Source organism: Bubalus bubalis, chromosome 9 (assembly GCF_019923935.1).
Source record: "Bubalus bubalis isolate 160015118507 breed Murrah chromosome 9, NDDB_SH_1, whole genome shotgun sequence".
Classification (NCBI taxonomy): domain Eukaryota; kingdom Metazoa; phylum Chordata; class Mammalia; order Artiodactyla; family Bovidae; genus Bubalus; species Bubalus bubalis.
This window is the reverse complement of record NC_059165.1, coordinates 66,745,563-66,757,813: the sequence shown is the minus strand read 5'-3', so window position 1 is coordinate 66,757,813 and position 12,251 is coordinate 66,745,563.

The window sequence follows — 12,251 nt, the reverse complement described above, 5'->3', positions numbered from 1 at the left end:
CATAAAACAGGGTGTCTTGAGCAACCTGGGGGTCACAACCTGGAGATGCAGCCTGAGGAATGTAACAGAAGATATGACTTCAGGGGTGCAGGGGCAGCCTGGAGGCCTTCCTAAAGGAAGGGAGGCTGACCAGTGACTCAGGAGTCAGGAAGATGAATGGGGAGTTGGGGGTGGGTACCCTGTTTAATATCCCAGAAGGCAGGGGCTGGGTAGAGAGGGAGGCATAAGGGTGTTTTCGCCAGACCCTACCTGAACACAAAACCTCAGTAACACCTGTGGCAATTTAGCATCTAAAAAGTGACTGGGAGACCCCCCAGGGGTCTAGAGCCTGGTCTCCCCCATGGAGAAGGGACTTCTGCCTGTGGGTCATGGACCTTGGACACCCAGGAGAGCCATAGGCAAGAAATTCCACCTCAGCGTCCAGTCTCTGCCAGAATCCTGGCCAGTTCTTACATCCAAAGTAGACTTTGAACACTGAATCTCCACAGGGGCCGGCTTCACGGGCAGCCCCTGCACTTGCTGTCCCCATCTTGAAATTCATAATAATTTTTTAACAAGGGGCCCCAAGTTTGCACTGTAGTCCAGTCCCTCCTCCTCCTCCAAGGCTGCCTAAAACTGCCCAGCCCCCTCCAAGACAACCCGTACCCTCAGCCCCAACCACCTAACCTTCCTTACTCTTTTTAGAATATAGACAGACTCCTCCCAACTTAAGCCAGGTGTCTGGTAGGCAATGATTAAAGCCCTCCATATCTTTCCCACAATTGAAAGTCAGTCCCCCTTACCTGAGGACAACCTCTACCCTTGGGGGCTGAGGACCCAGCACTACAGATTTTACCAGTGGCTTTTCAGAGGATGTACTCCCAGCATTGGGCTCTAGGTTTTTATAAAATCCCACTTTACCATCCTCTGCTCCTTGGGGCGAGAAATTTCCTGAAGGTCAAGCAAACAATGTTATAACCATAGACAAAGGCATCTTGAACCTGTAGATAAAATTTTTGCAAAGATTTATTTTTTCATTCTAAACATAATATATAAATAAAGGAGAGAACTTGGAATTGCCAGAAAATTTCAAGAAAAGAACGTGTGCTTCATCCATTATATTAAATCCCAAACTAACCAATATTAATACTGTATCTACTATCTGTTCTATTGTTTGTTTTTTACAAAGAGTAGAATCTTTTTATGGGCTTCCCAGGCGGCTCAGTGGTAAGGAATCCAGCTACTAATGCAGGAGACCCAGAAGACATGGGTTCGATTCCTGGTTCAACAAGATCCCCAGGAGTAGGAAATGGCAACCAACTCCAGTATTGTTGCCTGGAAAATTCCATGGACAGAGGAGGCTGGTGGGCTGCAGTCCATGCAGTCAAACATAACTGAGAGTTAGACATAACTGAGCGACTGAGCACGCACATAGAGAAAATCTTTAGATACAGCTGGATCATGAATACAGATCATGTGGTACAGGGATGTCAGCCTTTTTATGTAGGGATGCTAAAAATGGTTCATCAGAATAAAATCAGGCTGTGAATACTGAACTAGCAGCTTCATAAAGAACAAAAATCCTAATAAAATAAATCTCTTTTTTTTCAAAAAGAACAAAAATCTTGATTCTTGTCTTTGAGGATAATTATGAATTCATGGCATTCAGATTTGAGTAGCTGAATTGGTCATTAACTCATCAGTATTGATGAGAGATACCATTAAGTGGGCTCCTGTGTGCCTTCAGCACCCCAGAACTTGGAGAAGCACCCCTTCTTTCTAGCAGTGAAATACCCCAGGCCCACAATGTACCTGCCCTGCCCTGAAACATAAAACCAGCTAGTCTCCAAAGAGCCTTTATTCCTCAGGGTGGGGAAAAGTCTGAAGGCTGCATTTGGATATTAAGCTGTTGTTATTTAATTGCTCAGTCCTGTCCGACTCTTCTGCGATCCCATGGACTGTAGCCCACCAGCCTCCTCTGTCCATGGAATTCTCCAGACAAGAATACTGGAGTGGGTTACCATGCCCTCCTCCAGGGGATCTTCCCAACCCAGGGATCCAACCCGCATCTCCTGCTTGGCAGTCAGTTTCTTTACCACTGAGCCAATATTGGGACTCTTCTCTATTTGCACATAAATCTGTGGTGGAAAACATTAAAGGCTACTTCAGTTGTCAGGTGGAAATAATAAATTTCAAAGATTGGGAATTTGTGTTGTTATTTCTAATTTAGTTCTAACACAACTGCATAATGGCTGTCCTCGGCAACTTCAACCTCCCTGAGGACCAGAACCTGCTCACCACCCCTGGTTGTAAATAAAGCTTTATTGGTACACAGCTACACACACTCATTTACAGGGTACATAGGGCTGCTACCCAGCTTCCAGGGCAGATTTGAGTAGTTGCTACAGTGATGTTATGCTTAACAAAGCCAAAAAATATTTACTCTCTGGCCCTTTACAGAAAATATTTGCAGAATCCTGCTTTGTAAATGCCCTACCTAAAGTATAATTTTACTCTTATCATTTGATGAACTGTAAGTCTCTGAAGAGCCTATTATAACTTATGTAATTTCTGCCTTGTTTTATCTGTCAACATAAAATATAAATCCAGGGAATGAAAGTAAGATCAACAGTTTATAAAATAACTGCTAATTGGAAATTAAGACCTAAGATCACAGAAGCTATCTGCATGAGTGTGAGTGACTCGCCCACTGGTTGGTTCAGGGACCAGGCACATACATGACCAGTTCTGGCCAAGGAGAAGAGACGAAAAGCCTGCCGGTTGAGCCTGGAGACCGTCCTAGCTTGCGGCTATTTGTTCTGTACACTAATAAATGTGTTTGTGGAATTAGGCAAGCAGAGTCATCTTCTCTGTTACCCATGGCTGCTGCTGCTGCTAAGTCACTTCAATTGTTTCTGACTCTGTGCGACCCCATAGATGGCAGCCCACCAGACTCCCCCATCCCTGGGATTCTCCAGGCAAGAACACTGGAGTGGGTTCCCATTTCCTTCTCCAATGCATGAAAGTGAAAAGTGAAAGTGAAGTTGCTCAGTCATATCCGACTCTTAGCGACCCCATGGACTGCAGCCTACCAGGCTCCTCCGTCCATGGGATTTTCCAGGCAAGAGTACTGGAGTGGGTACCCATGGCTACAGGTGGGTAACTGGTGCAATTGGCCCTGGTGGCCACCTCTTAGTAATGAGGGACATGGATGTGACTTTGTTCTTCCACCTATTTTAGTAATCCCTGACACTCTGATTTTTCATGGTCATCCTATAATGCAGGGGACTGGTTCAAGGACCCCTGCACACACTAAAATCCGAGTATGCTCAAGTCCCTTATATAAAATGGCATAGTATTATAAGTTGTAGTATGGCCTATAACTTATACACAAATGATACATACATTATTTCTAGATTAGTTATAATACCTGATACAATATTTTGTTTTGTTTTGCTTCTTGGCTGCCCAGAGGCTTGAGGGATCCCAGTTCCCCAACCAGGGACTGAACCAGGGCCATGGCAAGCAGGTTCTAGATCTCTTTTACAGATGTGTGCATCTGTCAAAACTCAGCAAACATAAGGTATTCCCTGGTGGTCCAGTGCTAAGATCCTGTGCTCCCAGTGCAGGGCACCAGGGTTTGATCCTTGGCCACCGAACTAGATCCTGCATACCACAATGAGAAGACTGAAGAGCCCTAGTGTTTCGACTAAGACGTGGTGCAGCTAAATAAATAAATATTCTGAAAGAGAGAGAAAGAAACCAGACAGAAAGTTCACAATAAAAAGGTTTTCACAAATGATGCTTCAAAAGATATCACTATGTTAGATCATAACAAATTTTTGTATAAAGCCATGCTGCTGCTGCGTCGCTTCAGTCATGTCCGACTCTGTGTGACCCCATAGACGGCAGCCCACCAGGCTCCCCCGTCCCTGGGATTCTCCAGGCAAGAACACTGGAGTGTGTTGCCATTTCCTTCTCCAATGCATGAGTGTGAAAAGTGAAAGTGAGGTCGCTCAGTCGTGTCCGACATAGTCACATTTTATTTTACATTTTTTAGAATAGTAGTTTACCTACTGGTAGGGTTTTTATTAAAGGAAATGTAGAGAATTTAGAAAACTTTAGCCATTTCAACATGGATGCAAAAGCACAAGTATTTGTAGGAAGTGAAATAGGTGATGCTTGTCCCCAGGGTTGCATCTAGGAATTAATACCCTGTTGCTAAAAGGATGACTCAAAACCTAAAATCCTGAGACATTTCTTTTAGCAACACATAAGAAAATATTCTGAAATGTGAGAAATAAGTATCAGTTTTAATATATCTTATTCATTTTATTTCAAGCTGAAATCCTTTTTTAAAAGCCTCTAGATGTGACCAGGTGGAGCCAGTGGTAAGAGACGGACCTGCCAATGCAGGAGACATAAGGGACGTGGGTTCAATCCCTGGGTCGGGAAGATTCCCTGGAGGAGGAAATGGCAACCCACTCCAGTATTCTTGCTTGGAGAATCCCATGGACAGAGGAGCCTGGCGGGCTACAGTCCATGCGGTCACAAAGAGTTGGACATGACTGAGTGACTAACATTTTCATGCAGCCTGTGGCATCTTAGTTCCCCAAACGGAACTGATACTCCCTGCAGTGGAAGCGCAAGCCTTAACCTCTGGACCACCAGGTAAGTCCCAATGATGCTATTTCAAATCACCATTTTTAGGACCCATAGGTGGTCAAGGTGGTTAAATTACTTTTGAGAAATAAAGTACAAGATCTTTAGTTTTTAAACGTCTCACCCTTCCATGTCTGCCAGGGAAGATACCAATACATCTATCCTTAAAGGTGTTTATGTTTCAAGTAAAAAACAAAAAAAGTTTTAAATTTCACTGAACACAAACTTTCTTACCTCACACTGTACATCTGTAAAGTCACAGCTCTTTAGCCAGACCCTGAAGACACCTCATGTACGACCAACTCAATGAAGTTTCAGAAAAGGCGTGATTTCTAGAGTGCTAGAAATCAGGAAAACAGTTGTCTGGGGAGTGGAGGGAACTATTTAGGATGCTGGAATGTTCTAGGTCTTTTTAAAATATATATATTTATTTATTTGGCTGTGCCAGGTCTTAGTTGCGGCACTCAGGAGCTTCCATCTTTGTTGCGACACATGAACTCTCATTTGCAGCACGTGGGGTCTAGTTCCCTGACCAGGGATTGAACCCAGATCCCTTGTGTTGGGAGTGTGGAGTCTTAGCCCTTGGAACACCAGCTAAGTCCCTGAAATATTCCAGGTCTTGATGGGGTGTAGGTGACATGGGTTCTCACATTTGCCTAAACTCCTCAAATCACACTTACGATTGTGCAGGTAACTGTAAGTAAACTACACCTTGGTTAAGTTCCCTGTGCCCCAAGTTCCCAGGCTGAAATATGCAAAAGTTCACATTTCAGGCCAGAAACTCTGTGGCTGAAAGGTGGGAAAAGTCCATTTGACATTATACTATTCCTGAAAATTATACTCCTTTCATGAGAATTTATTTATGTATTCTCATCTAAGGCAAGGTTATCAGAAACACAGAGAAAACTGCCATAGGAAATCACATTTAATTTCCATCTCAAATGAGACACAAATGGACTTATCTGTGAAACAGAAAGAGGCTCACAAATCCAGAAACTAATACCTGGATACCTGTGGGGATTTGGTTGTGGGTGTTGCCAGATTGAAGAAGAAATTAAGAAATAAAAATCACTATGTATAATGTAAGAAAAATAATAGGATATATTATGCAGCAGAGAGAAATAGAGCCGTGATTTTGAAATATCTTTAAATGGTATATATTCCATGAGCTCAGCTGGTAAAGAATCCACCTGCAATGTGGGAGACCTGGGTTCAATCCCTGGATTGGGAAGATCCCCTGGAGAAGGGAAAGGCTACTCACTCCAATATTGTGGCCTGGAGAATTCCGTGGACCGTATAGTCCATGGGGTCGCAAAGAGTCGGACACGACTGAGCGACTGTCACTTTACTTCACTTCACTCCGTGTGAATACTGAATCACTCTGTTGTATCCCAAAGCAAATAGACTGATGTGAATCAACTGTACCTCAACTGAAAAAGAAAGAGTGGATAGATGGCTACAAACACAAGAAATAATAATCAAGAATGAAGGTTAGCAAAATAAAAATGGGAAAAGTTGAGGCATAGAAATTCCCATCAAGAAATTAATTTGGATGGATTACTAAAAATCTCCATTGGTTCATCCACTAGAAAGAACAATATGGAGGATCTTTAGAAAACGAACCATGGAGGTGCCTGAGGAAACAGCAGTCACGTGCCTGGGCACACAGTCTGGGAAAAGAAACATTATAGAAGACAGGGTACCCATGCCATCCCCGCTGGACCGATTTCCAAAGGAAAGACACTGCTGCAACCTAAGTGTACAAGGACACAGAAATGAATAAAGAAAATGGGTTCTGTATATACAATGGTACATGAATCAACCATAAGGAAGACAGAAACAATGCCACATTCAGGCATAGGCAAGAAGGTAGAGATGATCATAGCAAGTGAAGTAAGAGAGACAGGGAGTGACAAATAGAGTGTGATGTCACTTCTATGTGGAATCTAAAAATGGATACAAAGGAGCTTTTAGAGTCAAGATAAAAAGTTCAAAGAATTAGAAAAAACTCATCTCACTTACTGTTAGCAGAGAAGAAGGGTGTTGGGCACATAGAAATAAGCTACTTGGCTAATATGTGCACAATACTATTTAGAAAATAAGCCACAAGGACCTACTGGGTAACACTAGGAATGATACTCCACTTTTGGTCATAATCTGTACAGGAACAGTCCCTGAAATATAGCATATACACATCAATGTGTGAGTGAATCAAGTGACTATGAATTAAAAAAAACAACCACCCACTGCCTTGTAATTCACCTATATACGCAGGTTCAAATAACTGGATAAACACAATAAATGTAGAAACATATGCTGACTCTATTTCCCTCATCCCATGGTCACTTTGGCTGGTATCGTATCTCTAGAGACCAGGCAGGCTTGGGTCCCAATGCTGGATTTTTTTTGGGCTCAGGGTCCTGGGAGGATGCGGCAGGCAGTGTGACCCCACAACGTTCCTGGAGTGCCTCTTGCCCTCAGCAGGAGCCCTCAATCTCTAGGTACAGGCGAAGTAAATTAAGAGATTTGAATTAACATAGACACTTATATATGTATCCAGTAGATGATCAAAAACAACCTACTGAATAGCAGGAGGAAGTTTATTGAACACACTGTAATCACCTAGTTGGGAACAAGAACTTGAAAGAGAATAGATAAATGTTCATCCATGAATCTATCAAGTTCCTATACCCCTGAAACACACATAAAATTAGAAATCACTTCTATTCCAATATAAAACCACACAGAAATGACAGGGGTGTGGGAAATGCATGGGGCTGAGTAATGCTGCTGACTTGCGGCCATTTTCTGTAACAACAGCTTGAACGGCTGTGCTGATAGGCATTGAGTATTCTCAGGGTCAAAGGGTCTGTAAGGCAAAAACAGCTGATTTCAACAATAGGCCTGGGGTGGTCATCAGAAAAGAATTTAAAACAGGGCCGAGTTACAGGAAGCCGCATCTAGACGTAACATGAACTCACTCTTGAAAAGAAATCACATGAAAAGAGGTCAGTTTCACTAAATATGATAAATACAAATCAAAACCACCGGAAGGAATCCCCTCACAGGACTCAGATCGGCCATAGTTAGAAACTTGACAAACACTAACTGATGGAGAAGGCGTGGAGAGAAGGGAATATTCCTCCCCTGATGCTGGCAATATATGTCGATAAGAGACACTATGAAGGATTGTGCGAGGCTTATTAAAAGAAAGAAAACAAGAGTGAGGTTAGAACATTCTCTAACATCATACACGAAATGAACTCCAATTCATAAATATCTAAAGGTCAGGAGGGATTCTATGAAAATCTTAAGGAAAACATAGGCAGGACACATGAGGATATAAACTACAAGGTCTTTCTGGGTTCGGATGACTTATTTTGGAATCCATCCCCTAGAGCAATGAAACCAAAACCAGGAAAATTGGACATACTTCAATTTCAAAGCAGGTGTCCAAAAAAGAAAACCTTCAGGAATGAAGAAGTCAACCCAGAATGCACAGAAAACCAAGATACCCACAAGCAATTCATCTCCAAAACCAACAAAAAACTCACAATTTGGTAATATTCCAATAAAGTGGATTACATAAAAATATAGTATCCCTATGCTGTATCACAACACAAATATAGTTATGTTAATCAACTGTACTTCTTACAAAAAAATATGGATGTATAGCTATAAACACAAAAGAAAATAAGAAAATAGGAACAAAAGGAAAATGGGAAATGTTATGCAACAGAAAAAACAATTGAGAAATTACTTTGGATGAGATTATTAAAAATCTACAAACTAGAAGGACCATTTCAATCTTTGCTTCAAAAAGAACTAACTAGTCAAAGAGGCCAATGAATCAGCACGATAAATAAGGACAAGAAAGCCATGGGTAAGTCATATTTTACCAAGCCCACACTCTGATAATGAATACCATCATAAGATACATAAAAATTTTGATGATGTTTTCAAAAACAATTCAGTTCAGTTCAGTCAGTCAGTCATGTCCGACTCCTTGCGACCCCATGAATCACAGCACGCCAGGCCTCCCTGTCCATCACCAACTCCCGGAGTTCCCCAGACTCACGTCCATCGAGTCAGTGATGCCATCCAGCCATCTCATCCTCTGCCGTCCCCTTCTCCTCCTGCCCCCAATCCCTCCCAGCATCAGAGTCTTTTCCAATGAGTCAACCCTTCGCATCAGGTGGCCAAAGTATTGGAGTTTCAACTTTAGCATCACTCCTTCCAAAGAAATCCCAGGGCTGATCTCCTTCAGAATGGACTGGTTGGGTCTCCTTGCAGTCCAAGGGACTCTCAAGAGTCTTCTCCAACACCACAGTGCAAAAGCATCAATTCTTCGGTGCTCAGCTTTCTTCACAGTCCAACTCTCACATCCATACATGACCACAGGAAAAACCATAGCCTTGACTAGACGGACCTTTGTTGGCAAAGTAATGTCTCTGCTTTTGAATATGCTATCTAGGTTGGTCATAACTTTTCTTCCAAGGAGTAAGCATCTTTTAATTTCATGGCTGCAATCACCATCTGCAGTGATTTTGGAGCCCCCAAAAATAAACTCTGACACTGTTTCCACTGTTTCCCCATCTATTTCCCATGAAGTGATGGGACTGGATGCCATGATCTTTGTTTTCTGAATGTTGAGCTTTAAGCCAAGTTTTTCACTCTCCACTTTCACTTTCATCAAGAGCCTTTTTAGTTCCTCTTCCTTTTCTGCCATAAGGGTGGTGTCATCTGCGTATCTGAGGTTATTGATATTTCTCCTGGCAATCTTGATTCCAGCTTATGATTCTTCCAGCCCAGCATTTCTCATGATGTACTCTGCATATAAGTTAAATAAGCAGGGTGACAATATACAGTCTTGATGTACTCCTTTTCCTATTTGGAACCAGTCTCTTGTTCCATGTCCAGTTCTAACTGTTGCTTCCTGACCTACATATAGGTTTCTCAAGAGGCAGGTCAGGTGGTCTGGTATTCCCATCTCTTTCAGAATTTTCCACAGTTTATTGTGATCCACACAGTCAAAGGCTTTGGCATAGTCAATGAAGCAGAAGTAGATGTTTTTCTGGAACTCTTGCTTTTTCCATGATCCAGCGGATGTTGGCAATTTGATCTCTGGTTCCTCTGCCTTTTCTAAAACCAGCTTGAACATCAGGAAGTTCACGGTTCACGTATTGCTGAAGTCTGGCTTGGAGAATTTTGAGCATTACTTTACTAGCGTGTGAGATGAGTGCAACTGTGTGGTAGTTTGAGCATTCTTTGGTATTGCCTTTCTTTGGGATTGGAATGAAAACTGAGCTTTTTCAGTCCTGTGGCCACTGCTGAGTTTTCCAAATTTGCTGGCATATTGAGTGCAGCACTTTCACAGCATCATCTTTCAGGATTTGAAAGAGCTCAACTGGAATTAACTTCACATTCCAGGATGTCTGGCTCTAGGTGAGTGATCACACCATCATGATTATCTTGGCTGTGAAAATCTTTTTTGTACAGTTCTTCTGTGTATTCCTGCCACCTCTTCTTAATATCTTCTGCTTCTGTTAGGTCCATACCATTTCTGTCCTTTATCAAGCCCATCTTTGCATGAAATGTTCCCTTGGTATCTCTAATTTTCTTGAAGCGATCTCTACTCTTTCCTATTCTGTTCTTTTCCTCTATGTCTTTGCATTGGTCGCTGAGGAAGGCTTTCTTATCTCTTCTTGCTATTCTTTGGAACTCTGCATTCAGATGCTTATATCTTTCCTTTTCTCCTTTGTTTTTTGCTTCTCTCTTTTCACAGCTATTTGTAAGGCCTCCCCATACAGCCATTTTGCCTTTTTGCATTTCTTTTCCATGGGGATGGTCTTGATCCCTGTCTCCTGTACAATGTCATGAACCTCATTCCATAGTTCATCAGGCACTCTGTCTATCAGATCTAGTCCCTTAAATCTATTTCTCACTTCCATTGTATAATCATAAGGGATTTGATTTAGGTCATACCTGAATGGTCTAGTGGTTTTCCCTACTTTCTTCAATTTCAGTCTGAATTTGGCAATAAGGAGTTCATGATTTGGGCCACAGCCGGCTCCTGGTCTTGTTTTTGCTGACTGTATAGAGCTTCTCCATCTTTGGCTGCAAAGAATATAATCAATCTGATTTCGGTGTTGACCATCTGGTGATGTCCATGTGTAGAGTCTTCTCCTGTGTTGTTGGAAGAGGGTGTTTGCTATGACCAGTGCATTTTCTTGGGAAAACTCTATTAGCCTTTGCCCTGCTTCATTCCGTATTCCAAGGCCAAATTTGCCTGTTACCCCAGGTGTTTCTTGACTTCCTACTTTTGCACTCTAGTCCCCTATACTGAAAAGGACATCTTTTTTGGGTGTTAGTTCTAAAAGGTCTTGTAGGTCTTCATAGAACCATTCAACTTCAGCTTCTTCAGTGTTACTGGTTGGGGCATAGACTTGGATTACTGTGATATTGAATAGTTTGCCTTGGAAACGAACAGAGATCATTCTGTTGTTTTTGAGATTGCATCCAAGTACTGCGTTTTGGACTCTTTTGTTGACCATGATGGCTACTCCATTTCTTCTAAGGGATTCCTGCCCACAGTAGTAGATATAATGGTCATCTGAGTTAAATTCACCCATTCCAGTCCATTTTAGTTTGCTGATTCCTAGAATGTCGACGTTCACTCTTGCCATCTCCTGTTTGACCACTTCCAATTTGCCTTGATTCATGGACCTGACATTCCAGGTTCCTATGCAATATTGCTCTTTACAGCAGCGCGGACCTTGCTTCTTTCACCAGTCACATCCACAACTGGGTATTGTTTTTGCTTTGCTCCATCCCTTCATTCTTTCTGGAGTTATTTCTCCACTGAAACAATTCAAAAGGTGTTAACTCTGAAGATGTATTTCCCATATTTTTATCCACACCCCAAGATTCCGGACAGAACTCTGGAAACCCTGGGCCCCAAATTCCCTGGCTGAAATAGGGAAAAGTTCCTATTTCAGACCAGAAACTCTGCATCCCAAGTTCCTGGGCCAAAATAGGGAGAAGTTCCCATTTCAGGCCAGAAACTCTGTGCACTAAGCTCCTGGGCCGAAGTATGGAACAGTTCCCATTTCTGGCCGGAAACTCTGTGCCCCGAGTTCACAAGGGGTGACTTGGGTTCAATCACTGATCAGAGAACTAAAATCCCACATACCAAGGGGCAACTGACCTTCCATGCTGCAACTACTGAGCCGCAGAGCCACTAGAGTTTGCACAGCGACTCAAAAGATCCCGCATAACACAGCAAAGATCCCGTGTGCCCCACCTAAGATCTGATGTGGCCAAATAAACACATAATAAATAAATAATTTTAAAAGGTGAACGTTTTCAGCTGTTTGGAAGAATAATACATTGAAATCTGTATGAGTTAATACATTTCTGAAAGAGTCGATTTCCTTGTACCACATAAGGGGGCTTTTAAAAGTTCCAAGAGAGTGGGAGTTTCGGGAAACACATGGGGTAAAGAGAAGGCCACTGTGGCCGGAGACACAGGGGTGGAGGTGGCCGGACCAGACTACAGAGATGAGCGGCTGAGGACAGAAGCTCAGTTGTGAGGATGCTACCATCATCAC